Below are 18,302 nucleotides of genomic sequence, written 5' to 3' on the forward strand. Positions count from 1 at the left end.
TAAATTAATGCTGTGTATGTCTCTGGGGTACACAAGCTGGGCACATCATATGATGCACTGTAATACCATACCATAGGGAAAAGTGCAGGTGCCATCTGGTTTGTATTCAATTCTGGAAAACGCTTGTGGGTGTGGAGTTAGAACGATCACTGCACCCCTAAATTAACTCCTTGTGGGGTGTAGATTACAAAACACACTTGTCCGATGTTTCCCCTGCTGTACTGGTACCTCAAGGGCTGTGCATATGTGACATGGCGCCCTAAAACCATTCAAGCACAATCCGGAGTAAATATCATGCTCTTTTTCTCCTAAACCATGCTGTGTGCCCAAATAACAGTATTTCACATATAGGGTAACACCATTCTTACGAGAACTTGCATATAACATTTTTAAGTGCTTATGCTCCTGTGTTTCTCGTAAAAATATGTAATTTTGAGGCATACGTACATATTCTTAGAAAAAATGTAAATTTTCTTTTTTACAGCCCAATACTAATGGCCTTCAGCCAACATATATGGGGTGCAAATGCTCAATACCCCCTTGATGAATTCTTTGAGGAGTGTAGTTCACCAAAAAGGGGTCACTTATGGAGGGTTTCACTGTGCGGGCACCCTGAGGGGCACTGCAAATGTGCATTGTTTTCAAACATGGTTCCAGGAAAATATGCAGTAAAAGTGCAAAATGCTGTTCCTTCCTGTCTGAACACAGCAGCTTATGACTACATGTGGGGTATCACCATACTCAGGAGAAATTAGATAACAAATGTTGAATTGCTTGGTCACCTGTGTTAGGCTGAAACTACTGTATATATTATTGCAAAATTTGTAACCTCAAAATCCACAGGGTGGTCATTTATTTCTTAGGCCTGAGTGTGAGGTAAGAAGTGCACTAGAACCACACATAGGATATTTCAAAAAAAAAAAACCAGATTTAGAGTAATAAACATTAAAGGGGTAGTGCGGTGCTAAAAAATTATTCACAGAATAAAACACATTACAAAGTTATACAACTACAATGATAATTGTATACCATGTCACTATAGACTGATCTTGGCTTATCTTGTGCCCAGGAAAGTGTGTTTCCTTAAAGTCTGTACAGCTTACTGTAGTACCTATCGTTCAATGGTGAAAGGTGCAACCTCTCCTAATAGATTGCAATGAATATATTATCTGTATCCAGGAAAGTTGGGTTAATAAGAGTGTTTTGTCCAACCCAAGCAGTGCGGACAGGTATAATGTTTGAATATGACAATTGTATCAACATGATTATCCTGTTGCTCACACTATGGAATGAATATTATCCTTGTCTGCCTGATAATTATAGCATAATATTATTATATATAAATTGTCTACTCATCATCTCAGCACAATATTCCCAGGCTCCGGCCTATACTTCATTTAAGAAGGTAGCAATTTCCTAGAAGGCGTAGTCTATCCATGGGAAAATTCACAGTAACCAAATCATCTTAGTTAACATCAGCAAGTATTTTATTAGTGTTCCTAATGAAAAGGTCAGCGCTCCATCTATCTTTTAGATATCTGGCTCAGATCTCTTTAGGTATCTCCTATGGTTCATATAGTGTATAAAGTATGTGGACTGACATAAGCATTTATATACTGTCATTCATTTCCTGTATTTTTAACAGGGTTATTCACAGAATAGCAGAAAACATTCTCTTTTCTCTCTGCCTAGTCTAGTCTTGGAACTATAACTTTCTCCCCACTTGAGATGATGAAGCAAGTACAATGTTGTGATCATTGCGTGCAGGCATCATTGTGATCATTGTATATGCCCGCATTCAGTGGGCAACAACAGCATGAAGTTGCCGATGTTGTGGCCATTGACCACTGCATGCAGGAAGATTACCTTAACCTGTTTAAGCACTTATAAAGGGGAATCCTGGGCAGACTACTTTTTTTCACAAGTGCCAGGTAGGGGCAGGATAAAAGAAATAATATACTCTCACCTCCCCGGCTCCAGCACTGATGGCCACATACCTCTGATCCAGTCCCTGTGTCATAACATATCCCACCTCAGCTGCTGACTGGCTGAGCGGACCTGACATGTCATGACCCAGTCCCCGGTCACTTCCGCTTTCATGTCAGGTTCACTCAGCCAGTCAGCATCCAAGGCGTGACACATCATAACCCAGATCCCCACTCAGACCAGAAAGCAGCCGGGGACCCCGTGAACGGATCAGTGGTATGTAAGGGGAGGTGAGAGTATGTTGTTTCTTTTATCCTACCTCTCCCCAGCACTTGTGAAAAAAAGAGCTCTACCCGGACTTCTCCTTTACCAGCTAATTTTAAATCATAACTCTTTTATTTTTTTCCTTCTGAACAGGTATATGGGAGCTTATTTTTGCTAGATCAGTTGTTTTTTGTAATGACACATTTCATTTTACCATTAACTCCTTAGTAACCGCTGAATATTCTGATGCTATTATTCTGCTGAATCCAAGATGGCCACCCCCATCACTGTTAACAGTGGCAGCAATCAAAGACCGGAGGTAATCGAGAGCATGGGGCAATGATCCTTTGTTGTCCAGTTACAAGCAATCAGCGGTATATACTATACACCACGGATCACTAGTTCTGAGGGCTGGCTGGCCGGCTGCCACCTAAAGTGGCTTTTTTTAAAATTCCCTTTCAGCATAAATCATTGGTGACAGGGAATAAAAAAAATGCTGTGTAGCCCCCAAGACCCGTTTTGCTAGATTGAAAAAATTCAAGCATTTTATTTAAAAAATGAAAGTGCTTAGCATTGTCATATTCTGACCCTTATAACTTTTCCATTTTTTATATTGGAGACGTAGTTGCAACAAGCAAGGACTATTGTCCTAGGATGGAGATGAAGTTTGGCATGTACGGCTTAAACACTTGGAAGTTTTTTAGAGCTCTAAAAAAGGTACTGAAAAAGCCGACTGCAGGAAAAAATATATTTTGCTACTTTAAATTTTGCGACTAAAAGCAGTGAATTACTACTTAAAGGGGTTGTCCGGCTACTATATGTCCTGCAGTAAATGGTTTTTTTATTTTCAGTCAGACACAGTGCTCTCTGCTGACATCTCTGGCGACTGGAACTGTCCAGAGCAGGAGAGGTTTTCTATGGGGATTCATAGAAAACCAAGAAAGAGTTCCTGTCTTGACCAGAGATGTCAGCAGAGAGCACTGTGTCAGACTGAAAGTAAAACATTTCCTGCAGGACGTACAGCAGCTGGTAAGTATGGGAAGACTTAAAGATTTTTTAATAGAGGCAAATTACAAATCTATATAACTTCCTGATACCAGTTGATTTGAAAGAAAAAGATTTTCGCTGGACAACCCCATTAAGGCTATCTTCACACATTGCCATGTTGCACAAGCAAACAAGCATTGTGTGAACATACCCTAAACCATCTTTTAAAGCGACTCTGTACCCACAATCTGTCCCCCCCAAACCACTTGTACCTTCGGATAGCGGCTTTTAATCCAAGATCTGTCCTGGGGTCCGTTCGGCAGGGGATGCAGTTATTTTGCTAAAAACAACTTTTAATCCTGCAGCGCTGTGTCTAACGGCCGGGGCTTACATTTGTATATGCATTAGGCTGGCACCACCTCTCCGTCCTTCCTCCCCACCCTCCTCATCATTAGGAATGATCCAGGAACATTTACTGCTGTTTGAGCTTTGCACAGGTGTATTAACGATCCAGCCCATGTTCATTATGCACACAGGTGGGGAATAGGAAGCAATCTGCCTGGAGCATTCCTTTTTTTTTTTTTAAATCAGATCATTTTTTTATTGTCAAAGACTGAATATACATCGTCCATAACATTGCGTTACATCATTGTCTTACACAAGGCAGTCATCCAAAGAAACATAGGTAATGCATAGTATACATACAATTTTGAGCAGTCTTTGATTTTCTTTTTTTTGCAGTCAGAAATCCTTGCCACGAAAAACAAAACAGTAAAACAAAAACCAAAACAAAACATACTCCTCATCTGAGGTAGTCTCATTTAAACTTGCAACCAAAGTAGTATCCTGCCTTTAGAAACTCTCAAAAACGTAAGGCCATTACCCCCTATTACAATTCACCTCTCTCCGTCTGCTTCTGCTGTTAGATAGTCTCCGTGGGGTTCTCACACCGCTCCCGCCCACATTTGTACAGGGTTCCTACATACTTGCAAAAGGGATCTAGTCGGCAAACCCGGCGTATCTACCATTCCTAATGATGAGGAGGGTGGGGAGGAAGGACAGAGAGGGTGTGCCAGCCTAATGCATATACAAATGTAAGCCTCGGCCGTTAGACACAGCGCTGCAGGATTAAAAGTTGTTTTTATGACAATAACTGCATCCCTTGCCGAAAGGACCCCAGGACAGATCTTGGATTAAAAGCAGCTATAAGAAGGTACAAGTGGTTTGGGGGGTCAGATTGTGAGTCGCTTTAAGGGCTGCTTTTTCATGAAGCATTCTTTCTAATACTTTGTTAAAGGGAAGACATATACTTAGGGCTGTATTACACAGCAGCACTTGCTTGCTCCTCCAGATTGGCCAATGTAATAGGGCCTTATAATGGTGCATTTACACAGACAGATTTATCTGACAGACCTTTCAAGCCAAAACCAGGAACAGACTATAAACAGGGATCAGGTCATAAAGGAAAGACTGGGATCTATCCTCTTTTCAAGTCCATTCCTGGCTTTGGCTTCCAATATCTGTCAGATAAATCTGCCTGTGTAAACAGGACAATTATTGTGTGAATATCGTTATATCTTTCAAATTTAAACGATAATTGTTTTGTGTAAATACAGGCAACGATCAACCAGAAATCATAATTTATTGTTTGGTGCCGACACCCAAATCGTCGTTAATCGTTCACTAATCGGTCACTGTTTTTCACATTTGTTTTCTAATCATTCAGTGTAATTCCAAATTGTTCCTTCATTTGCTATAGCCAGACGGAGTAAACAATCATAGTAACAATCGTAACTAAGTACGTTAATATGGTGAGCGATTTCAGGTTAACGATAAATGATTTTGTTTGCGATTGTTTCTCTTTAATCATTAATCGCTTCATCTAATAGGACCCTAACTTCCTCCTTTAGATGACTAAGCAGTCTCCCATTAACAGAGCCTAAGAGAAAAACATGAGAGCGTTCACATTTTCTGTTGTGTCAACATGCAGGACTTGTATCCCCCCCCATTTTGTTTACTATTTGGTTGAAGAGTGCTGGACTTCACTCCACTCCACTTGGTGACTGTGTGAAAAGGTCTGCTTTCTTATTATTCTCCCTCTAATGTGGACCACTGAAATCCCTGTTGTGTTAGATCATATACTCATCATCAGAGGTGTGCATTCTTTAGTCACCAGTGAACCCGTGCTGCCTACATGTGTATGTAGAATACTGTAGACAGATGTTTTACTATACTAGTACTATACATGGTAAATGAATATATGCTGACTAAAAGCATTAGTGTCAACCTCACTGCTCGAGACACCTCAGGTTGAAGAACATTTCTGCTAATTTCTGGTTCAATCTCCTTTAGACCCATATGTTATCCACCTAAGCACCCTAGACTCAGAAGGAGGCATCCATGGTGAGCACTTTCTGTGGTTGGGGGACTAGAGACTCCACAGAAGTCTATCGATTTGGAGAGTAAAAGGGTATATTAGCATATGATTGTCCAAATACTTGAGGCATATGTTCTGGGAGGAAAGAATAGCAGACTGGAGGGCTTGCTTATGGTATTTGGATAGGGGTACGTAAGTACGGTAGGGGTACGGGATGATGTGCGTAGACCTAGAAGCATTATAGCAAACTGGATAGTGACAGTGGGATGAGCAAACATCTGTATTTTTCGTGTGATTGTCATGCTGAAAAACCAAGCCAATGCTCTTACTAAGGGAAGGAAGTTGTAGGCCAAAATCTTAGAATACAGATCGAGAAAGAGTGACAGTCATCTTGTGTTACTTCCATTTTCTACTTGCGCCAACAAGTGTTGCCCTTTTATCAAGCTTGCCTATTGCCCTGTAGCCCAACACAGCATTGTGCAGGTTTACAATTTTGTCCCTGGTGTCCTTAGATACCTCTTTGGTCTTGGCCATGGTGGAAAGGTTGAAGCATGATTGACGGGAAGTGTAGCATAACAACTTTAATTAACTCAGTAAGTAAAGGCCACAGGCAGTGTTGGACTGGGACACCTAAGGCAATCCAGTGGAACTGATTATGGGGGCCCACCAATGAAGAACAGGTGAAAAATGACATGCTGACCTGGTTCTATCCTGGACTGATCTGTATCTGTGACCACAATCCCTTACTTCCAAATACCCTACACTTATGAAGCTCTCGTAGTACTTGGGGGGAAATGCTTGTCCCAGCTGACGGATTGGCTACTCAGCCAATTAGTGGCTGGAGCGGCGGTCCCACCCCAGTCACTGAATGGCTGAGCGAACAGTCCATCAGCTGGGTCATGATGTATCCATGCCAGAGATCCCAGAGCCCAGCAGGAGTCTCAAGGCCAGTCCTGCCGCTCACCAAGGGTACTGGGAGAGGTAGGTTCACACTCCTGATCAAACTACCCCCCTGCCAGATTTTAGAGCCGCCTGGACTTCTCCTTTTAATTAAAGCACCCTTAACAAGCAAGCTTAGGTGAGACAGGAAGAGGAAACAACGGCTTCGACCCACATTCAGGTCAAAGGCTCCCCAGACAGTTATTGTCCGTTCACACCCATTGGATATAGTTGTAAGTTGGGTGGGACTTACAGTGCAGGCATGGTCTGTAACACACACTGCCTGTACCGGAAGACAGAAGAGGACAGCACACGCTAGGAGACCTGAAGCAACAGGTCTTTTATCATCATCATGGGGGCCACTAAAAGGGGGACTACACAGCAGGTGGCCATCTACTAAAAGGGGGACTATATAGTAGGCATGCATCTACTATAGGGGGGACTACACAGGGGGCCATCTACTATAGGGGGGCTGTACAACGGGCCATCTACTTAAGGGAGGATTACATAGGGGGCCATCTACTATAAGGGGACCTACATATGAGGCCATCATTTATAGGGGACGCGAGCAAGCTCATCGCTCTACGGTCCTGTGTCAATGCATATTCACACTGGGGGGTTTCAGGATAGGTGGACAGCCCAGGGCACATTTAATCCACCCTTGGGTGCAAACTGGAACCCTGTCAGCGCATTCCTGTGGTCACTACTGATAGGAGCCAGAACCTACTGTGTATGGGGCAGGGTCAAATAAACACACTACAAATATACTCCAATTTTTTTTCATTATATGTACAAAGATATTTTTCAGGCATACTAGTAAATTATAGAATTTTCATATTAATGGTTCAGGTAGGTACAGTTCTGTTCACTGATGCAGACAACTTACATAGTCAAATATTCATGTGCACTGTTTGTTTAATTTTGCATTACCTGCTGATGACAGTGATAACTGTGGTCTTTCTTTGAATAGTACTGTGGACATGACATGTTTCATGTAGCCAACACCTGCTTAGCCTGTTTTCATTCCATATTGTTTGGCAGTAATTATATTATAAAAGCTAGATTTCCTAAAGACAGAGTTAATCTAATGCAAATATCTGGCAACAGATGTCCAAACAAAAACGTTTTATTCATGGAAAACAAACATTAAGACATAATACATTACAAAAGCAGTATATTACAGGAGGAGCATATTATGGTATAGTCCTACAATACAGAATGTTCTGTGACCTTGCCCTTTTACTATCACTGAGATGATAGTATCCATAGTCAGTGGATACGGCGTCTTTCGCTCTGTGGTTCAGGGCGGAAGTGACGTAGAGAGTAATAGTCCTGTAGTTTACTCAATTAGCGTATCTCGTCCTACTTACTTCCTATGTTGTACTCAAGTAGGCATACAGGTGGACAAACTACAGGTTGCGCCTAGCTCTTACCCGATCTGAGCTATTACGGCGCAGTCTAATGCAGCCAGTTCACTACCGCCTGTAAGCTGACTATATAACAAATTAAATCCAAGTAATATTTCCAAAAAAAGTAAATTTTTTTCCTTATTAAAAAGCCATCAGATAACAACAAAGATAAATATTCAATACTCTACATCTGTACACCATTAAATAGTAAGTAAAAAGTAAGTAAAAAATTAATAAAATGAATATAAATCCATATTAGAAGAAATCCATATATCTACACATGCTCAATAGCTTCATTTAGTCCACTGGGGCTCAAAGATTGAATTCTATAGATCCAATATGACTCTCCCTTATTTAACCCCTTAGCGACCCATGACGTATCTGATACGTCATGGTGCCGCGGGGGGTGTTCAGAGCGGGGTCCCGCCGGGACCCCGCTCTGAACGGCGCTGATCCCGGCTGACACGTGCAGCCGGGCAGTGCCTCTATTAGCCGGCGCGGGTCCCGTTGCCGCGCCGGCTAATTAAGCCTCTAAGTGCAGCTGTCAAACCTGACAGCTGCACTTAGAGGCTTCAGACCTCACGTCCCTGGTGTCTAGTGGGACGGATCTCCCCCCCGCGATGCGATTGCGGGGGGGAGATCCGTTCTTCTGCCCGTGCCGGGCCTCAGCGTCGGAATGACGCTGATCCCGACTCGGCAATAGATTGCTATGGCCTGCAGCAGGCCATAGTAATCTATGACCTGTCTAATCGATCTTTGCTGTGTATATACACAGCATTGATCTCTATGAGAGATCAGTGCTATGTATATACAAGCCCCCCAGGGGGGCTTCTTGTTACAGTAAAAAAAAAAGGTAAAAAAGTGTTTTTATTAATAAAAAATCCCCTCCCCTAATAAAAGTCCAAATCACCCCCCTTTTCCCATTTTATAAATATAAATTAATAAATAAATAAATAAACATATTTAGTATCGCCGCGCGCGTAATCGCCCGAACTATTAATTAATCACATTACTGATCTCGCACGGTAAACGGCCTCCGCGCAAAAAAATTCCAAAGTGCAAAATTGCGCATTTTTGGTCGCATCAAATCCAGAAAAAAATGTAATAAAAAACGATCAAAAAGTCGTATATGCGCAATCAAGGTACCGATAGAAAGAACACATCATGGCGCAAAAACTGACACCTCACACAGCCCCATAGACCAAAGGATAAAAGCGCTATAAGCCTGGGAATGGAGCGATTTTAAGGAACGTATATTTGTTAACAATGGTTTGAATTTTTTACAGGCCATCAGATACAATATAAGTTATACATGTTATATATTATAGTAATCGTAACGACTTGAGGAACATGCATAACAAGTCAGTTTTACCATAGGATGGACGGCGTAAATGCAAAACTCCCCGAAATCAAAACAAATTCGTTTTTTTTTCAATTTGACAGCGCAAATGATTTTTTTCCGGTTTCGCAGCATATGTTATGGAAAAATAATGCCGATCATTGCAAAGTACAATTGGTTTCGCAAAAAATAAGCGCTCATATACGTCTCTAGGTGAAAAAATGCAAGCGCTATGGACTTTTAAACTTAAAATGGAATAAGCAAAAGCGCAAAAACGAAAATAGGCTTTGACCTTAAGGGGTTAAGGTCGCAATTCTATTGTTAGTGGATTCTATGATTTGTTCTATCGGAAAGATAATGATCTTTTCAAAGTCTCCACTATGTTCTACAGAGAGATGCCGCGATACATTGTGTTTAAAAAAGTTTTTTTCAGCATTATGTCTATGTGAATTTATACGTTTATGTAGTGATTGTACTGTGCGTCTGATGTATTGAAGGCCGCACTCACAATTAAGATAAATCACAAAAGTGGACGAGCAGTCGAGATGTTGTCTAATCATGAATTTTATATTCATGAACTATATTGCTGCAACATTTGCAGTTTTTTAAAAATTAAAATTTAAAAATGCCTTTACGCAAAATGTCAACCTTTTCTTTATTTTTTACGTTTTTATCCTACTCGTTGCGACTAAATTTCGGATGGTTTTATCTCTTTTAAAGGTGAGTAAGGGTTTTGGGGGGATAATTTTTTTCAGAATTGGGTCAGTGGTTAGAAGGTGCCAGTGCTTCTCAAGAGTTTTTTTTATTAAAACATAGGGCTGGGCGGTATACCGTGAAAATACCGATACCGTCACTGGCGTCGGTTAACCGAGCTTAACTTTGCCAGGACGGTATCTGCGGTATTTTCACTATCAACCCGTCTGAGCGCTGAGCTGCACAGGTTGAAGGTCTCCTGTGTGCTGTCTGTGCAGGGACGCACAGACAGCACATAGGAGATTTGCACTGTATGTCTGAGCGCCTCTCTCCTCTCCACCCCAAGCCCCCCGTCCATCCTCCGCCTGGCGTGTCAGAGCGCCCGCCTACCTACCCACCCCGCTGTCCATGTCAGCGGGCCCCAACCTGTACGGCGTGTCGGACTGCCTCTCCGCCCGTCCCAGCGGTCCCCCAGCTGCCCGACGTATCAGACCGGCCCCCGCACGTCCGTCACTGCTGCCCGGCGTGTGAGAATGCCTGCCCGCACGTTGCAGGGGCTCCCCGAACTTGCGGGAGTGTGAGACTGGCCCCGCTCGCCCTCTTGTCCATCCCAGCGGCCTCTAACCTGTCCGTCCCGTGGGACCGCCTCCCCGCCCGGCATCCTGCCAGAGATTTAAAGGGGACATGTAACGAGGATGGAGATAGAAGAGAGAGAGAGAGAGGAGGGAGAGATATAGAGGAGAGAGAGAGGAGGGAGAGATATAGAGGAGAGAGAGAAAGAGATAGATAGATAGATAGATAGAGGAGAGAGATAGGAGAGAGAGAGAGATACATAGAGGAGAGAGATAGGAGAGATAGATGGATAGATAGATAGGAGATAGATAGATAGATAGATAGATAGATAGATAGATAGATAGGAGATAGATAGATAGATAGATAGATAGATAGATAGATAGATAGGAGATAGAGAGATAGATAGATGGATAGGAGATAGATAGATAGATAAATAGATAGGAGATAGATAGAGAGATAGATAGATGGATAGATAGATAGATAGATAGATAGGAGATAGATAGATAGATTGGAGATAGATAGATAGATAGATAGATAGATAGATAGATAGATAGGAGATGGATAGATAGATAGATAGATAGATAGATAGGAGAGAGATAGATAGATGATAGATAGGAGATAGATAGATAGATAGGAGATAGATAGATAGATAGATAGGAGATAGATAGATAGATAGATAGATAGGAGATAGATAGATAGATAGAAGATAGATAGATAGATAGATAGATAGATAGATAGATAGATAGATAGATAGATAGATATCTCCATGGCGTGTCTGAGCGCAGTGCCATTTACAGCCCCCCTATAATGTGTTACTAATAGTGTCCCCATAACAGTGCCTTTGTACTGTCACCTATATATAATATAATCTTTACCCATCATTTATACTGTATATTCCTGCACTGTCATCTGTATATACTGTATACCCATCAGTTATACTCTGTGTCCTGTAGGGTTTACGTAGCTGTATACCTGTGTATACAAGTCCTATAGTGTGTACATAGCTTGGGTTGCTGCTCAATAAGTTACTGTACTTTTTTTTTTTTTTTTAACTTTATTGAAACAAAATATCCCCAGTTTGGCACGGCCAAGTGGGTGTGGCTTGTAAAAAGGGTTGTGGCTTACAAAAGGGGCGTGTCATAATTATCGTTGAATTATCATTACCGCAGCTACATATGCGATAAACCGCGATATTGATTTAGGCCAATATCGCCCAGCCCTATTAAAACATTACTGTTATTAAACGCAGTGATAAAATTAGAACATACCTCTCTTTTTTTCCTGCAATGTTTTAAGATTTCAGATTGTAATTTAAAATCTTCAGTTCTTGTGCAATTTTTTCGTATTCTATGGAATTGACTAAAAGGGATATTAGGTATCCACTTTTTAAAAATGTGCTTTAAAAATCTAAAAAGCTATTTGAGTCCACTTGCTTAAAGTGCGTTTTCGTGCAAAAGCTGTCTAAAGAATGTGATACTACGAGATCAAGGTACACAATACTATCAAAACTTAAATTAGGGGTGAAATGTAGGCCCCAATTATTCGAGTTCAAATGATACACAAATGCAAGTGCCGATTCTTGGGACCCCCTCCATATTAAAAATAAATAATCAATAAAACGCTTGTAATAGACGATGTCTGTAGATGACCAGGGGGACTGTTGTATATATGTGGACTTGAACTGCCCCATGAATAGATTAGTATAACTGGGTGCGGCCCGAGTCCCCATCGCAGTCCCCCTGGTCTGATGATAAAACTTGTCCTCGAATAAAAACATGATGTGGGTTAGAACAAATTCCATACCCTTCACTAGAAAATCAATTTGTGCAGTTTTAAAATTCCCTCTCATATTCAGGCATTTATACATTGTTTTAAGGCCAAGCTGGTGATCAATATTGGAATACAAGGCCGATACATCTAAAGTCAAAAATAAAAACGAATCTTCCCATTTCAAGTCCATCAGGTCAATGATAAGAGCAGTAGAATCTTTTAGATATGATGGTAAATTTAAAACCAGATCCTGCAAATATAAATTGATAAAATGTGATAGGTTGCCAGTAAGACTATCAATGCCAGCTATGATTGGCCTTCCAGGTGGGTCCACCAAACTCTTGTCGACCTTAGGTAAGTGATAAAAAAATGGAGTTTCAGGATAAGGTTACATTTTTTTTTCCTTTTTGTTTAAAATCTCATTTTTAAAACCTTCATCTATCATGCTGGCATACTCCTCAAAATCTTTACAAGGATCCGTATCCAATAACTTATAGTAGTTTTCATAATTCAAAACTCTATAAGCTTCTCTTAGGTAGTCTTCTCTATTGTGTACCACTATACTGCCACCTTTGTCTGCCCCTCTAATATGAATGTCATTATTTTTTTTAAGGGATTCCAATGCTTTTTGTTCTTCAGTGGAAAGGTTATTATTTCTGCATTTCACCCTAGGTATATTATATACATCAAAAAATGTCTGCAGATGACGTCCTCTGTGGTGGAGTGGATAAAAGCTAGACCGTCCTCTTACCTCTATGTACATAATCATCCATATTATCAGTAATAGTAGAATCTTTACGGGTTGTTTGTTCAGTTTTATTGAGTTAAAAATGTCTACGCTACTAAAGTACAACATAGGAAGTAAGTAGGGCGAGATATGCTAAATGATATGCTAATTGAGTAAACTAAAGGACTATTACTCTCTACGTCACTTCCGCCCTGAACCACAGAGCGAAAGACTCCGTATCCACTGACTATGGTACGTCCAGATGGCAGACTCAGCTATAAACAAGGTAATCTGGAGCCTAAAAGACCAACAATAGTTTATGAGTGCACTTTATAGACATGTATACAGTTGATGAGATGTGTGAATTAGCATATTCTGTAAAATGACCTGTGAACTGACCGGAACCCCCTCCCTTAGTGTTCGAGACCTTGTATATTTAAACGGTGTGTTTTATATTTGTCTTCATTGCTTGAGAAAGGCCCCTATGTATTAGTAGGACGAAACGCGTTGCACCATATATTTTTTTTATTATGTATGCACATTAAATCTTATTACTTGAGGAGCAAGGATCTCCTTATGTGGTGATTAATGCGGCACTTGTATAATAGCAAGGCTATGCACGCTACTTAGAACTTATCTAATCATCACCTGCGCCCCACTTTGGAGGATTCCAGTACCCTCAGGTCCGGTGAGGTCTTTCTGTTGTTCATAGCATAGCATAGCTCAGTGTTATCTGTGATCTATGCATAGAGCCTGCCTGGGTGGATGGCTGTGCCTAGATGGACGATCTGACAGAACGGAGGTAAGTGACTTACCCCCGCCCATCCGTACAAGCGATCTGGACCCCCACAGCTGGTCCGGTCACTGAATACCTTAAACGCCACTATCGCTGTGCATCATGGCGTTTAAGGGGTTAATGACAGGCAGCTGGGGGATCACAGCTGCCTCTCATTATCCTCAGCTCCTGGGACACTGATGTGTGTGAGGCTCTCACTGCAGCGGTCCCGCACACATCAAACCCCTTTACAGTCAGGAAGGTACATATACATTCCTACTGCATGGGGTATGTGCAGTAGGAACGTGTGTGTGTGTGTATATATATATATATATATATATATAGCTGACGTGAAGGGGTTAATGAGTTGTCTAATAGTGCATTTACACAGAGATTTATCTGACTGATTTTTGAAGCCAAAGCCAGGAATGGATATAAAAAGAGGAGAAATGTCTTTCCTTCATGACCTGTCCTCTGTTTATAGTCTGTTCCTGGCTTTGGCTTCAAAGATCTGTCAGGTAAATCTCTCTGTGTAAACGCACCATTAGGAATGCTCATTTACCCGATAATTGGCAAGGACTCCCTGTAAAGTCCAATTGTTGGAAAAAAAGACATGTTCTGAATAGGTTAAACTCAATGACTGGCTCAATGAGAACATTTTAAGGACTGATAACAAAACTGTTCTTTTTGGGTCTAGTGTCTGCAGACAGTATATCACTTTCCTGAGCACTCAATTCAAGCCACAGTACACAGTGAAGACAGTAAAGTATAGTGGTGCAAAAATCATGTAATAGGGATGTTTTGCATGTCATGGTGTTGGGCCTATTTATTACATATGAGGGCATTGATCTGTAAGTTTATCTTACCTTGTCCTAACAGCCTCTGACATAGCACGACAGATGGATTTTTTTTAATGAAATAAAGATCAAATAACTAGAGCCCCACACCTACCTATAAAAGGTTATCTTGGAAAAGAGATTAAAGCACAATGATAGGGATTTAGATGCCCCTTTTGTCTGACAGAACTCATAATTGTCCATGCCTCTGAAAACCAAAATTTCAAAAACAGAAGACAGATGTCACAAGTGGAGGTCTACTTGCACCAGCTCCATGGAAGGGTGTCAAATGGCCTCTTGATTTCTCCCATGTTGGTAGCGGTGCCATGCTCACAGAATGACCACCTAAGGTGAGCAGAATTACTTTTGGTACACTTTACAATAAAGTAATGCTCTAGAGATATTATGTGTGCCCCCTGGTGTTTTCTTTTCTAGTGGAAATTTTAAAAAACATAATGCAAGTTCCATAGAAAATCTGATCCAGCAGGGCCAGATTTTATTCAGCCTAGGAGGTGGACACTGCTCTAGTAGGCTGGCTCTAGCAATATTAGGCAAATCACAGTTCTGACTAATGTATGCCAGTCTTATGGTCTCTCTAAGCCATACAGCTAGGAGAGGCAACTCTTCTGCTCAAGTCTATTACAAAAAAAAAAAAAAGAACCAATTTTTCCAGAAGGCTTTACTCTTACAATACAGATTGGTACTTCATTAAAAGGAATTTTAGGCGTGAGATTTGCTAGTAGCCTTAGCAAGACCCTGTCAGAGAGGCTACAATGTACAGATCCACTGAAGACAAAGTCTGGAGCTCCCCTACACTCTTGGTGGATATTTTGACCAGGAGGAAAGTAACCTTCAGGTAAAGGTATTATTTATGTAGAACCTCCACTAGCGGTTCAGATGAAGCTGAGCATTCTCATTCTAGTAGACCTCTTCAAGTATCTGTTCACCAAGAACTTTTGTGTCAACAAGAATCTTTAGACCAAAGGACTTGAACCCCCAAACATCGCATTCACACCACATGGGTTTTATGGATTACATGACATGGATTACCCCAAAATACAGATAAGGCTTAAATGAACTTTAAAAGACTGACATTAGTCAAAGACAATTGGCTTTAGGGTTTTAATCCAATAGACTAGGAGGTTGCTCAACTAATGGGCTCAGACCTGTACTGTGACATGCTGTGTCAGCACAGTAGCACAGATTTTTAATGTGTGACTGTTGTTATAATTTTCAAAATATAAATCAGCAGTAGATGTGATATAAAGCATGTGTGCAATTTACATTATTTGTTCTTTTAGTTATCATGGAAAACACATCCCTTCCTGTCTTTAGTCTCTTTGAAAAAATAGACTAAACACAGGAAGTCCTGATCATCTGTGAGCTCACAAAAAAAGACAATGGACGCATTGAGCCGTGAACTCTCTGTACTGGCTGGAATTCCTGTGTTTGGTCTCTTTTTTTCAACCAGCACATGACTAAAAAGCTGCATTCAGGAGACTAGACCTGTATTTCAAGTAAGTATAGTTTTAGCTACGGAGGCACCAGGATGGTCCTGTTTTTACTTTCATTTGACTTCCAATTTAAATAAGAACATTTTTACTATATAACATAACTATTATGTGTAAATAATGACAATAAACATCGCATGCCAAGCTTCAGCATACTTTAACAATGCCAAATTCCTAATCCGGGGCATAATTCTGCCAGCTTGTTATTTTATTTATAGCAGAATGTTACTTCATGGCCTTTCGTGTGTTACTGTGCTATGACATGACATCTAACTTCAAAGCTTTTGCCATTTGAATCCAGGAAGTTGTTATAGTTATTTCTTTGAGCCGGCTCCAGCTGGATAGCTGAATAGGGAGGAACAGGCTATTATTAGTCTGTGAACCCTTATCCCCTCTCAGTTGCCATATGGGTTTTACAACATTGTGAAAAAGAATCACTTCATAATTTCATACCCCATGAGCCAATTGATATACTAGGCTGGACTCATACTGTGTTAAGCAGTATACATCAGGATGGCATTGAAAATATTGTGTTAGCACTAGAAGTGCTGTGTGGGATAACCAAGGGTCCACTATAATCAGAGCTGAGTCATTAGGTTTGGGCTCCTCAGTAAAGAAGAATGGACGTAAGAATCCCCAGTAGTCCTTTTATTTTACCTGCTACAATACTGGCAGGGCTGAAAGCTGCTCAGCCAAGGGAATAAAAATCCAAGTCATCAGCTGAGGTGGCACACAGATGGATTCGCCGACTGGGGTTTTTACATGCAATGTGGGGAAAGTAAGTATATTTGTTTCAGGTTTTTCCCTAAGCTAAGCAGATTTTTCAATAAAAAGTAAAACTGGGAAAGCCAACAACAATGGTTGTTTTTTTTCTCCTAACTGTTAAAAAGTTAGGCACTCAGCACAACCAACTAAAAAGAAAAACAAACCAGTGTGTATTTCTAGACATACTAAGGACACATGAGGGATCACATTTCTTCATTGTGTCCTGTGGCATTTCCTGTCAGCTGCATAAATCAGATTGTCTCCTTGACATTCTGGAACTCGATATTCCGTTTATATGGTATGTATATTAACACTTCCTGTGCTGTACACAGTCACATAACACACATGAAGTATGTGTTTTAGCTGCAGTAAAATGTAACTGTTCATGCTATCATGTTGGCTTTCCACAAGCTTCAAATTTTGAAGTGAGGATTTAGCAACTTTCTATGTACAGGACTGTTTCCAGGCTGCCGCCTGGGGCAAACCTCAGCTGCCCCCCCCCCATTGGGCCAAACCGCCCCATCATTCTGCCCCCCCCCCCAGGACGAGTTAACCCATTGCCTCTAAAGCTATTTGGACCTTAATGACCAGGCTCATTTTTCAAAATCTGACCTGTCTCACTTTATGTGCTTATAGCTCAGTGATGCTTTAATGTATGCTAGCGATTCTGAGAAAAGAAAGTCATAGCACATAAATGAGTTACTAAATCACATTATTAATATGTATTCTTTATTCTGGCTTAATTTGGTAAACATATTTTACTTTTTTAGGGTGTTACGGGGCTTAGAAATTTATCAGTTCATTTTTTAAGTTGTGTGACAATCTGGGGGTTACTCACTCGCTGGGATCGCCATCTCCTGGGTCAAAGATGGTTGGCACATCACAAATTGCAGTCCAGTCAGCGCTGTATGGTTTTATACTGACCACAGTCCGCGTAATTCCGTCAGCTGTCCGCCCGCACATCTGGGCGCCTTTCCGCCGGCCCCATAGACACCATTCTGCTGCGTATTTGCTGCGTGTTTGTTGCGTATTTGCTGCGTATCGCAGCAGTAAATAAGCTGCATATACGGTGTGTGGGTTTGTACCCTTAGGGTATAAACCCACACACCGTATACGCAGCAAATACGCCGCAGATGTAATGGTGAAGATTTGATGCTGTGTTCAGTTATTTAGATCTAATCTGCTGCGTATTTGCTGCGTATTGCAGTAGTAAATACGCTGCATATACGGTGTGTGGGTTTTTTACCCTTAGGGTACAAACACACACAGCATATACGCTGCGTATTTACTGCTGCGATACGCAGCAGATACGCAGCAGATTAGATCTAAATAACTGAACACAGCATCAAATCTGCTGCGTATCTGCTGCGTGTGTTTGTACCCTTACAGCCCCACCATGCCACAGTTGATT

This window comes from Dendropsophus ebraccatus, chromosome 1 (genome assembly GCF_027789765.1).
Source record: "Dendropsophus ebraccatus isolate aDenEbr1 chromosome 1, aDenEbr1.pat, whole genome shotgun sequence".
Taxonomy (NCBI): Eukaryota; Metazoa; Chordata; class Amphibia; order Anura; family Hylidae; genus Dendropsophus; species Dendropsophus ebraccatus.